The sequence below is a fragment of the Dioscorea cayenensis genome, chromosome 11 (assembly GCF_009730915.1).
Source record: "Dioscorea cayenensis subsp. rotundata cultivar TDr96_F1 chromosome 11, TDr96_F1_v2_PseudoChromosome.rev07_lg8_w22 25.fasta, whole genome shotgun sequence".
In the NCBI taxonomy this organism is placed as follows: domain Eukaryota; kingdom Viridiplantae; phylum Streptophyta; class Magnoliopsida; order Dioscoreales; family Dioscoreaceae; genus Dioscorea; species Dioscorea cayenensis.
The window spans coordinates 2971192-2984752 of NC_052481.1; the positions used below are offsets into that span (position 1 = coordinate 2971192).

At 32.9% G+C, this 13561-nt stretch overlaps 1 long non-coding RNA gene across 1 annotated transcript; it reads left to right on the forward strand.

Annotated features, from left to right (window-relative positions):
• The first annotated feature begins 4028 nt into the window (after nt 1-4028).
• LOC120272687 lies at nt 4029-5194 on the forward strand. The gene is made up of 3 exons (XR_005540241.1): nt 4029-4096; nt 4686-4763; nt 4958-5194. It is a non-coding gene; the product is annotated as an uncharacterized LOC120272687 (long non-coding RNA).
• Nucleotides 5195-13561: the final 8367 nt, after the last annotated feature.

A 13561-nucleotide genomic window follows, 5' to 3' on the forward strand; every position in this document is an offset into this window, starting at 1 on the left:
ATATTTTATAAAAAATATGGGTATTTTCATATAACTCTCCACTTTGAGATATTATTGTGATGTAATACTATTTTTATTAATTATTAGCATGAACCTCCTGAATTATCCACTTTTATGGCAATTTTCAAATAACTCAATGTTAGTCTTGTGCTACCATCAAAGAATATTATGGAAATATCTGTCACTGTTTAATTAATTTATGAATTATAATTATTTTAAATGAATAATCTACTATTTTTTTAAAATATATATAATGAAAAATGGAAAATTTAAAAAAAAATTTAAAATATAAAATTATTATAATATTATTAAATAGTGAGCCTATTTCCATCATTTAATGCAAATATTTAATAGAGGAAATTGTTAACAACCAAAAATGATAATATGAGTTTTTTTAAATAAATATCATATATTGTGGTTGTTAAATAAAAATAAATATATAAAGCAATGGCATATATAAAAAAAATCTCAAAATATATATAAAAAAACACATTTAAATTCTGTACATCCAAAGTCTTTGTTTGAAAATAAATAAATAAAAAGAATAGTAATATTTTAAATTTATCATATTGTTCTTGACTTTATCATATCATTCTTTGAGAGTGGATTTCCATTTAAAAAAATGATATCAAAGCTTGTTTGAGGGCATAAGAGGTGTGGGGACTAAATTGCCCTAGGGAACTAGGAATGGCAACGGGTTGGGTCGGGCCGGGTGCGGGTATACCATACCCGTACCCGTACCCGATACCCCACTAATATACCCGAACCCGAACCCGAACCCGACGGGTTTTAAAAACCCAAACCCACACCCGCACCCGACGGGTAATTGGGTACCCACGGGTATACCCACCCACGCCCCAATATTAAAAAAATTAATAAAAAATATATTATTTTTATAAAAAAAATAACTTAAAAGTAATTATAATTTTTTATAAAATAAAATAAAATAAAATTATTATATAATTACAAGACCAAACAAAGAGGAAAAATAAAAAACCCTAAATTGTGAAGTTGTAGAACATATTAGTATATATATATATATATATATATATATATATATATATATATGTATATATACATATATATATTATATAAATATTTTAGTAATTTTAATTTCGGGTCGGGTACGGGCTCGGGTACGGGTCGAGTATTAGAATTCCCATATCCGCACCCGCACCCGTTTCATACAAGTCGGGTTTTACCCGAACCCAACCCGAAACCCGGTCAAATCGGGTTTTACCCGTCAAACTCGAATCGGGTCGGGTCAGGTTGGGTCGGGTATGGGTATTATTGTCATCACCATAGGGAACAAAAGGTCTTTGGACTAATTTTTATAATCAAATTACCCCCTTATGACCTTTAACAAGATAGTCAAAGATTAGGTTAGAGGAGCTTACTATGGGGTCACAACCTAATTTAGTCCTACATTAGCTGTGTAGTAAGTGGTCCTTAGGTTTATAAAGGACAAATAACCCCCCTCTATCAAATCCATCAAATTGGTCTTTTAGAGTGAGGGTTTGTGCCATGATACTTAACCCAAGCTCATGTTATCCTGACAACTTTTTTAAAGTAGAAATATATATATATATATAACGCCCATTATAACCTTTCTTTCTAATGAACCTTTTGACAGGATAAAGCCCATCATAAACATGCTTCACAATTTTTTTTTTCCTTTGATTTTGTAGTTTCAGCAACTCAAAGAACCTTTATCCCCCAAATGACTTTTATGGAATTATTAACATTGATGCTATTTTTAAGTGTAAGATTTCCAAGCATTAGCTTAGAACCATAAAACACCAATTCTTGTAAGCTCTTGGCAAAACTTGAATAATTCCTATAAGCAAAAATACTCATAACTATATTCATCTCATTGTGCTTTCACAAAAAAAATAGTGTTACACATATTCTGACGAACACCAGTTAAGAAACATTATACTTATAAGTGAAACTCATCCCCGCCTTGAATTCTAGGTACATTTCCCACATACTTTCTACAATCCAATCCCTTGTTCTTTTCCTTGAAAAGCTTGCATGTTGTAAGAACAACACGCGTGCCATGCCTATGTTTCTTTGACTTTGATTCTACTTTCTGCATCAACTTCTTTTAAGTAAGTGGTGAGAGTTTGAATCTTGGGTGATGGCACATTTCTGAGAGTGTGAGTAGTAGTTATGTGATGGTAGTCCCAGCTTTCACGTGTGCGCAAGTCCTGCCCCACTTGCTTCACCGAGGTTTGTGCATGACCTTACCTTCTTTAGTGGCCTAACCGTTCATCTAGGTAAAAAAAAAACATCCTTTAAATAAGTTAAAACATGGGAAAAATCTCTCAAACCATCTTTCAAGCTACTTTCTTCTTGAAGCACTCTACAATCAATCTTCTTTGGCTTTACTATCTCCTTAGCAATAATTTCATTGATGATTTCTGCTTTTTCTTCATTATGTTTTCTTTTCCATCTTGATTGCCATTTGCTCACTTACATTTAGGGGTTATTTGGTTAGCAACAAGTAGATGTAAGTATGTGTGATGTAAAAAGTTTTACATGTGAAACTTGCTTTTTAGCGTTTGGTTTGAGGTAAAAGTAACTTTTATATGTGAAAAGTTTTACAGTGGACCACCATTTTATAGTATTTCAACTCACAGCAACTTTTGCCAAACCATTAGGAGACGACCACCTCCTTTAGAGTTTGCTTGGGTGGGAGGGTTTGGAAGGGTTTTGGAGGGTTCATAAAGTAAGGGTTCTTTGAACCCATGGTTGGGAGGAGGGTTTAGAAGGGTTTGGAAGGGTTTTGGGGGGTTGAAAACCTCCCATTTCCCTCCATTCATCAACCCACCAAAATGGTGGGTTGGGGAGGGTTAACTATTTTTTTTGGAAAATTTTACCCTTCTAAGATTTCTATAATTACAAACTTTGCCCTTTCTATTATGTTGGAACCACTATTATCTATGCTTCCCATTGCTCAGCTTCCGATCTTTATCAGCCGCCAACCTCACCATTCGCAATGAGAGGTTTTTCCTAGCCTTTTATTTTCTCAGTCTCTCATTTTGGGCATTGAGCTTTTGTTTGCAAAGCAATCAACTTGTTTGTATGAAGGTTTGAGTTTGAATGCCTGGATTTAGAACTTCAACTGATTGTGTTTGTTAAATAAGATCTCTATTTGTGTGTGTGTGTGTGTTTTAACTAGTTTTAGATGCCACAATGGAACAGGATTAATATAATAAATGTTGGACATGCAAGTGGATAATTTACATTTATTATGCAACATAGCAAGATTACATAGCACAAAGATGGAAGCAAGGGCTAAAACATCTTGGAGAAATATGAAGTTTGGTTTTTTTATTGAATGGGAATGCATTTATTTGTTGGATATAATGACCATGTATGATAAAGTTTAGATTTTTCTTTTTATTCAATGGGAATGCATTTATTTGTTGGATATAATACATGATAAAGTTTGGGTTTTTTATTCAATAAGAATGCTTTTATTTGTTGGATATAATATATGATAAAGTTTGGTTTTTTTGTTCAAATTTATGCACTTTTGCTTGCTTTTAGGATTCTCATTGAAATTACGGTTGATCTTGAAGCATCAACAGCTTCAAAGTTAATTACTTCAGGTTTGATTCTCTTAATTTTTTTTTTTGGGCATGCTTTTGTTCGATATTGTGATACCTGGCTCATCATTCTCCTTCCTATTTTTTCTTTCTTGGCCATTAGGACTGTAGAGGGTTTCCACGGCATTTATTGGGTTAGTTGGGGTCATTTGAGTAATTATCACCCAAGCTTACTCACCAATGTCTTTTCTTGAATGTACAAGGGGCATTGTTGTCTTTAACCAAATGCTTATTCACTTTAGTCTTTGTTTCATAAGCATGAGGGTAACTTAGTCATTTCTTGAAGTCCATGGCATTTTGGTTAATATATTGAAAATTTAGGGGCAAAATGGTCATTTCCCCTTAAAACTTTATCCATTTCTTTAAATTCAAGGTTCCTTAGAGGCTAAGCTTCTCATTCATCTCTTAACTCTTCTCTTCTTCATTCCAATGGCTGCCCTCTCTTCTTCTTCTCAAATTTTGCTTGATTTGAAGTTTATGAGGTAATTATCCATTCCATTCATTTGTTTGGATAAAATATGCATCTTCTATGTTGTGCTTGCGCTTTTAGCTCTTGAAATGGTTATTTAACTCTCACGCTCTTCCTTGGAAACATGTTTTGAAAATCTTTGTCATTGTTTGGCTATTTGAAGGTTGTTTGAGTTGTGAATCCCTAATATTGCACCCTGTATCCATAGAATTAGTATTCCTTTGAATTCCATGAGTTTTGATGGCATTTTTGTAGAGTTTTGGTGGGGAAAAGAAGGATGTTTAAGAGCTCAAAATGATGTCATAGATTTGTTGATTAATGTGTCTTTTCCTTGGATTGTTGATGAGTTTGGTCTCGGGTACTGTAGAAATCTTGATTTTACTATGACACCGGTGAGTTCTCCTTGTTTTCTTGGTTTCTTTGGCTTAGAGGGAAGCCTAGAACCTTTGGAATTCTTTGGAAATCCCTAGTCTTAGTTTTAAGCTAATCCTTGAACTCTTTGAGGTTTGTTTTACATGCTTAATCTTAGGGTTTTTCTTGGTGTTTCTTTGGCTTACTCTTTTCTTGTTTGTGTGTGCCTGTGTGTGTGTGGTCGTGGTTAGTTAGATGGTGAGGGTTTGGCTTGAGGCATGGAATTGGCGTAGAAGTAACACTCTCGCAGGCTATACTCGCCTAAGTTGGTGAGTGGAACTAATTAGCATAATTCTGTTAGAAAAATACTAATAGCTATATATATATATATATATATATATATATTATGGCTTAAGTAAAGCTTTATTGGTTTATACTTGTTTTGTATCGTTGTTGTGGTTGCTGTTGTTAATACTTCCGTTGTGCATCATGTAAATATTTTTATTTCCAAATTGTTGGTTAGCCTTACGGCACCCCGAGGGTTGAGTGGCGGAGTGTTCCTCCTCGGGATTGTGGCGGCAATTGTTTCATCCCGTGGGCCTGCGGGTCGGAGCATGACAGATATCATTTTAGATGTGTTCGATATCATTTTAGATTTCGTAATAGATAAATTATATGTGATTATGATTAATATTTGACTCAAGCATGTAATATATGAGAAGTTTTACTTGGTATATGTTAATGACTATACATTTTGTATTATGATTTATCTTGCCAAATCAATATTGATTTGACTTTATTTTGATGAACAATGTGATTTGATTTCATGCAAGGGAACAATGTGTTACGGTTTATTTAGATGTTGGAGCAACGTATATGTTGCTTAATTTGAGAGCAATGTGTTATGGTTTATTTAGATACCATATTTAGATGTTGGAGCAACGTATATGTTGCTTAATTTGAGAGCAATGTGTTATGGTTTATTTAGATGTTGAAGCAATGTGTCATGCAAGGGAACAATGTTGTGGTTTATTTTGATGAACAATTTTATGTTACAATGTTGGAGCAATGCGTATGTTGCTTAATTTGAGAAAACTATGTATATTGTCGGTGGTTTATTTAGATGAAATATTATGTATTTTGGTGGTTTTATGAAAATTGTTATACTCATTTGAGGAGTTTTTTAGTGCTACAGAAATTTTATTATGTATTTTGGTGCTACAATAATTTTTATTACATTTGTGGAATTTTTTAAAAATTTTGATGAAATTTTTTGTTGGAATGACAAAGGCCCAAACCAAAAAATTTGATTAGTTGTGCAAAAACATAAATAAAAATAATCCAACTGCTTATGTTTTTTGTGTTTGAATTGGAGCAACACAAGGGCATTTTGGTAATAATAAGATATAACCTTACTTCTTTTCTTTACTTCCAAACCAAACACAAAATAGACCCTTACTTCAATTTCCTCCCCCAAAGCAAAGTATGTATTCAACCCTTCCTTTCCATTACTTTATGAACCCACCCCTCACTCTAACAAAGCAAGCCCTTAGACCTCCCCCTACTCCAGAAGCAAAGAACCACCTCCTTTATACCTCACCATCAGGTGATGACCTCCACCACAGGGGACACCATCCAACATCGGTGAGTTCCTTCACCACAGGCGACGAGAAGGTGGATGGGCTCTCTCTCTCTCTCTCTCTCTCTCGATTTCCTTTATGGTAAGCATTGTGTTGGTGGTGGAGCTGGTGGTGGTCATGGTGGAGGTTTAGGTGACTGCGCTGGAGGAGGTGGTGGATCTGGTGGTGGAGCTGGTGGTGGTGGTCTAGGTGGTGGTCATGGGGGAGGTTTACAGTGGTGATGTCGGAAGAGGTGGTGGAGCTAGTGGTGGTGGATCTGGCGGTGGAGGTGGTTTTGGGGCTGGAGATGGTGGTGGACATGGAGGAGGCTTATGAGGTAGAGATAGTGTTGGAGTGGGTGCAAGAATTAGTGTGGGTGTTGGTGGTGTGCTGGGTTTGGCTGTGGCGTCGGTGGTGGCGGTGGTGAACGTTAACTCATGATTTAATTATATTTTTGTGCGTGGATGTGTTTTAACTGTGGTTAAGTTAATCTCTGAGTTATTTTTTAAATAATCTTTCTAATGATGAATTTTTAGTGTTGTCACTCGTTATGCTGGTTATTAATAGATTATATTATGTTGATTTCCCAGGTTTTTCTATTCTAATTCAATTATTTAATCTTTGCAATCAATGTCCCTTCTTATCCTAAATGCTTTCTTATATCTTGATTCAAATATTTTATAGTGTAATTTTATGTTAAAAAAAATTATTTGTTAATTAAATTTAATGCTAATTATTTTAAAATAAATATTAAATATTTATGCATTAAATAAATAAAGTATTTAAATTAATTAAATATTTTAGCTTAAATTAATTTGTAGGACAAGTATTAAATAATTAGTAATAAAAACCAATGGAGGTAATCTCACCATAACACTTATATGGTGACTTTATGTCTCACAGTACATCAAACCAAACACATAAAAAGTAAGTACAATATTTTCACTTACATCAAACTAAACAACAATGATGTAAGTTGAAATACAGCATTTTCACTTACATTATGGGGTTGTTTGGTTGTTAGTAAGTGAATTTACATATAAGTGGAAATATTGTATTTTAACTTGCATCATATCTATTTGGTTTGCCCATATCTATTTGGTTTGCTGTAATTTGAAATGTTGTATTTGCTTTTTCTTTGTTTGGTTTAATGTAAGTTATGTAAGATTTTGAAGCAAATAATCATATGCCCGTCCGAGATCATACTCCGTATAATGCTCACTCAAAATCATAATCTCATCAAGCAATTGTTTACCTATAAATTGGCTCTTGTCTGTCTCTAATGCATTTGCAATTCTTCCTAATTGATGCTCAACATTTCGCATGATCTCTTCCTCCGCCTTACCACGTTTTCCTCGCTTTTTGCTCTCCTTGGCCTTAGAAGTGGAACTTGTCGGTGTGTCATTAGTAAGAGGTTGGTTTGATGCAAAATCATCAAAGTCATTGAAACCTTGGGTCTGATTGTCTAAATCAATTATTGGCGATGTTGGTGGTTGTTCCATGCGTGCACCCAAGCCTCTAGAGCTTTGTGAACTTGTTCTTGCAAAATATCCTATGGCTTGGTCATTGCCACATACAATATCCATCTCTTCATAATCTTGAATTGGCTTATTGATATAGTGCTCCTCCCCGGATGTGCCTTCAAAAATAAAACATACATATTATAATTAGGGCCAATACACAAATCTTGCATAAATTATTAATCATATATTCCAATTTAGAACTTATTTGTATGTATATTTGGTATCCTCCTTCCCCATAATAAATTTTTTCTCGGTATCGTCCCACAATACTCCACTTAAACTCTTGAGTTTTTTTTTATCATCAACCATATTTTCCTTACGTGTCGAAGGCGATTGTTGACGTGGGTGTCATTCACCACCATGTTAAACCGTGCGCTAACAGCTCTTATTGTAGCAGTAATAGCAACTCTCTTAAATCCTTTATCAAATTTAAGGTCAAGATTTACTTGTTCAACTAAACAGTTTAACATGAATGATGTCATGATAGCTGTTCATCGAAAATTGGTTGATGTCCTCCTTCCAACAAAATCTTGGCTTTCTAATGGTATCTCTTCAGGCTCCATCTATTACAAAGCTACATTCAAAGGACAACAAAATTTATAACCCAATATATCACATACTTTTTAATATTCAATTACAAAAAGACAACCAATGTATCTTCAAAAACAAAGTAGAAAATTAACATATAGAAAATATATTACAAACGCAAGCTTCAAGACAATATTTGCCGAAGTTTAATTAAACAAAAAAATTTACAAACTTACTAGTTCATGACATTAACACAAGTCATACAAAATTTAAAAAAAGAAGCATAACATACGAATATACTTTTATCTATTGTTCCACATGTCATTCATGATTGTATCCCGTACTATCAACCATTCTCGTGCTTCTTCACAGACTTGGGATTGTGTTCTCACCTCCCGTATATTTGATTCCCATTCTTCAAGATTTGGTATGTAGATGTCATTACCTCTTTGTAAAGCATAATTATGTAAAATACAACAAGCGATGACAATATCTACTTGAGTTTCAAATGGAAAAAATGGTCTCGAAGTTAAAATTTTGAAACGGTTTTTCAAAACTCCAAATGCTCATTCCACCGAAGTACGCAAAGAAGAATGCCTATAATTAAATAATTCTTTGCTAGTTGATGGTGTACGTGCACTAAATTCTTTGAGATGGTATCGAACACCACGAAATGGTGAAATAAACTCAGGTCGTGTGGAGTATCCGGCATCTACAAGTTAATATTTACCTATGAGAATATAGTTTGAAGTTATTCCACAATTTCATTAGATCGAATATTTTAATTTTAATAATTTTATTATAGCGTAAAATACCTTCTGGCACTCTAAGTCCATCTTCTCTTTCCAAAGCATTTCGAAGGACAAATGCGTCATGTGCCAAACCTTCCCACCGGGCTAATACATATGTGAATCTTAATTCAAAATCAACCGTGGCCAACACATTTTGAGTGGGATAAAGTTTTCTCCCATGAAAGGGTGCTACAATTTTAGTTGGAACAGATGTGTGGATGTGAGTACCATCAAGTGCCCCAACACAATTCTAAGCAATTAACAACCCAACTATTAGTACCATATAAGGTTTAATTAAAAGATTGTAATTCTATAACCTTTGAGAATTTACCTTAAAATATGGCATGAATCTATGATCTTGTGTGATAATTGGACTAGTACTCATGCTAGGTGATTGAATTAATTCACCCCGAAGTTCTCCAATAGCATATAAGACATGGTTGAAGTACCTGCTAATAGTGTCCCCGGAATGTAGAAAATTAACTCCAATGACTCTATTTCGCACATTATGGCCAAGAATGTGAAGAAACATGGCCACTTGTTCTTCGACACTTACATGTAAAGTGTTGATTAATAATCCTTTTGATTTTAGTAAATCACACAATCGAAAAAATGATGCTCTTTTCATTCTCAACATGGCTATACTAGCTTCGTGAGAGGCATATATTATTCTTGAAATATAATTTGAACGTTGTTCATCCCTATTATAATTTGGCTCCAATGGCAAATTAAATCGCCTTCCTTTATACCATGTCAACACAAAAATGGCAATAGCGACAACTGAGGCAACTTTAATATTTTCATCTCCGTAATTTGATTCCATCTACAATATATTACAATAGTCATCAAGAGGTAAATATGCTACCTATAAAAATATCATGCAAAAGATTGTAACAAATAAGAATGTCGTAAAAAAGAAATTGTCACAATGCACATATCATTGTAGTGAATAGGATGCTACCAAAAAGAAATTGTCAAAAAATAAAAATTAAAAAAATTATGCTACAAAGATCTCTATTTATCTCCACTTATTATACAGTTAAAAAAAAATTATACTATGGCCTCTGGTGAGGATCCACTTTGTGTTAGGTGTAATAAAGATATATCATTTTGTTTACTGTCTAGTAAATTTACTTATCTGATTAAGTATCTTCATTTAATGATATATTATATACTAAAAATTCCTCTTTTCATTTCTATAGCATCATAACAAGGCACAAGATAAATAATTGCACAGAGACATGATTGTAAAATGTAAGAGTTCAGTGTAGGACTTCATAATTCAAGTAGAAACAAATTCACACAATGTCCTAAAAGTCTGAAACCTGGTAATCAAAGAGACAATTGGATTTTAGAGAAATATACATACTACATACTGATTTTTTTGAAATTAGCCTTGTTGTAGCAATCAACATAACATAATGCAGTAATAAGAATCTCTTATTATAATCATTGGTATTTGCAGATACATAATCCCTATATAAATACCTCCCTTATTCATGTTCCTATTTCCGTGACACTAGAAATTAGTCCATGCTTATATTCATTTCTCTATCTCATGAAAAAAAATTCTAATGATATAGATTAAGATCTAATTAATCATCAGAGTACTCTTCGCCCTACAAAATTTGATTCCGGGCCTAATTAGATTAACCACAACAAACAATCTCAAGAACAATCAAAGACTAAGTATTCTGTAAAAGTATAGTTAACAGTCCTTCTAAAAAACCAAAAGCCCACATCAAACACCACAATCAGATCTTTCAAGCAAATGATGAAAGCAATGTCTATTTCAAGCACATTGTGAAAGCACTGTCTACAGTATCAAGTGTTGCAATTTGAGACCAAATAATCCGGCGGAAAGAAGTAACAATTGATTGGTGGAAGAGACTTTCTCAGCTAAACATCACCATTAATTTTTTTAATCAATGGAAAACGTAGGTTGGACTGCAAAGAAGAACAATACCCGAGCAACTCTTGTAGAAGAATAAGAACTATATCAGCTTGGAAACAACCTGAGCTAAAATAACAACAAAAAAAATTAGAAAAGCAACAACTTGATAGAACAAAGGAAAACCTAGATCGAAATGAGCAAAGAGAGACCTTTGATGGCTCCAATTTTTTCCAGTGACCGCGACTCCGACCGAGCAGCGTTCGAGATGGAGACATGAGGGCAAGATTGAAAGGCTGGATGGATGAGAGAAGAGAGGAGGGTGGTTTTGGTTTTGTCAAGTGGTGAAGGGAATAGTTGGAAAAGTTGATGGGCTATGGTGATTCTAACACTTTTCATTTTACTGCATTTTCACTTACAACCAATTTGGTTGTAAGTCAAATTACAGCTAAAACCCATGATGGTGTATTTCGTTTTACATGTAAGTGGTATTTTACAGCAAACCAAATACACTATTATATGTAAAAGCACTTCACGACTACTTACATCTACTTACATGCAACCAAACAACCCTTATAAGTCCACTTACATGTGATTTGACTTATTGCCAACCAAACAGCTTCTTAATCTCTTCCTCTTGTTATTGGAAGGACTCAAAGCATCAAAAGTACTACATTCAGTTAGTTATCTTATTTGTCATTATTCCTCTACTTTCTTCCTGAATTATACTTTGGTTTCTTTCTATCAAGAAATCACTACAATCCAATTCCTACCTATTCATTAACTAGACCATGAAATTCACAAGTTTGCCAATATATATATATATATATATATATAGAAATAGAAACTTTTTTTTTTAATTATTTAAAAATAATTACAAAAAAAAGAAACACAGTTAAGTTCTAATACCAACATGAATTAACCGATTAAGAAAGTCAGTCATAGTTCTAGAATTAACTTAACAGTGGCGATTGTGGAGAAAAGTTCAAGATTATATTTTATGTAAAAATTTGAGTAAATAATTATAATGCTTTTGTAACAAGGTAAGGTGGGTTGCACTTTTGAAAAAGCCTATACCACTCTATTAACATGCCAAATGGGCCTAGCAGACTCTTGGGTGGGCCGGGTATTATTCATAGCTGATCTGGCACAGCTCGCCTCGTAACCATATTGGGCTAACAGGGTCCACCAATTCGAGAGCTCGGACCAATACAAAGTATGGCCCAAGCCCGACTGGGCTGGCCATTCCTGGCTATTTTGTAGATGGCTCATTTAATTCTAATTTTTTATTTAAAAATAAAAAATTAAAATGCCCCAAAAATTCTAAAAAATTATAAAATAATGAATATATAAATTTGGAAAGGATTTTAAAAAACATTAAAATAATAAAAACTAACAAGCATGAATCTTAATGGAGAAAATATTTCAAGTTTTCAGATACATGTGCGTGAGATTTGCACAAATTTTATTGAAAAGTATTTAATAAAATTAGTTAAAGCCTTATCCATTTTCACTAATATATAAAATCCAATTCCTAATTTTGAAATATATATATGTGATAAATCTCTTCCATATATTTGGATTAAAATTTTATTTAATCGAATTAATTTTAGCTTTTTTAGAGATATTCACTCACTTTCACATGATTTCAAATTTACCCACTAATATAATTTTCAACTTATATATATATATATATATATATATATATATATATATGACCGATAATCTAGGGACATCTCTAGATTTTTAAATTTAAGAATATCCCACAATAACCGTTAAATCATCATCTAATGGGTATTGTTTTATTATAAATATAACTCCGAAGGTGGGGTTAGTGATGTGGGATTAGTATCACTAACCCCACCTCCAGGGTTAGTAATGAAACAGCAACCATTAGATGGGTGATCTAACGATTGTTATAGGGACATCCCTAGATTCACTTTTTAGGAACAACTTCAAAAAACATATTATCATATATATATATATATATGTGAGTGTTTGTGTAAACATAGTGGGCCGGGCCGGGGATGCCTAAGCCCGATGTAGTAAATATTCCAATTGTTTATGAACCTTGGAACACTCAAAGCTTGCTTCTATGTCACTCCAGTTGACTTAATATAAAACTTATAAAATAATTATATCTAATTTTTAAAAATTATATATATATATATATATATATATATATATATATATATATAAGGATTGGCTCACAAGAGTTTATGTTAATGCTCATTTCCCATTGTTCTTGAAACTAAAAAATAAAATAAATTAAATTTAAAAAAATTAAAATAGAAAAAAAAGGAAGAGATGGATCACAGTTGGTTTGAGAAAGCGTGAAGGAAGGGGAGTTCACATGGCATTCAAATGTATTCCACTTTGCATGCCTTCTTAATTATATCCTCATGTGCAAAGAGGATGAAGAATCATACATCACCGCTCTCTTTTTTTCTTAATTTATGTTTTTTATTAATCATTAATTTTTTTTTAACATATATAAATCATTATGTTTTAATGAATACCAAATACAAACTCAAGTCACATGGAAACCATGCATACATATAAATAATGTTGGTCTCTATTTTTGTGTAAGAAATAGCTTTCTTCTTGCACTTTAACTGCCTAAGCAAAAGTAATCAACTATAATCATATTAGGTAAAAAAATATATATTTTTTAATATAATGAAGAAAACCCATTTATGAGGATTATCTATAAGTAAAAAAAAAATAAAGATTTTTTAACTGATTTTTTAAAATTAGTTTTAAAAGAATTTATTC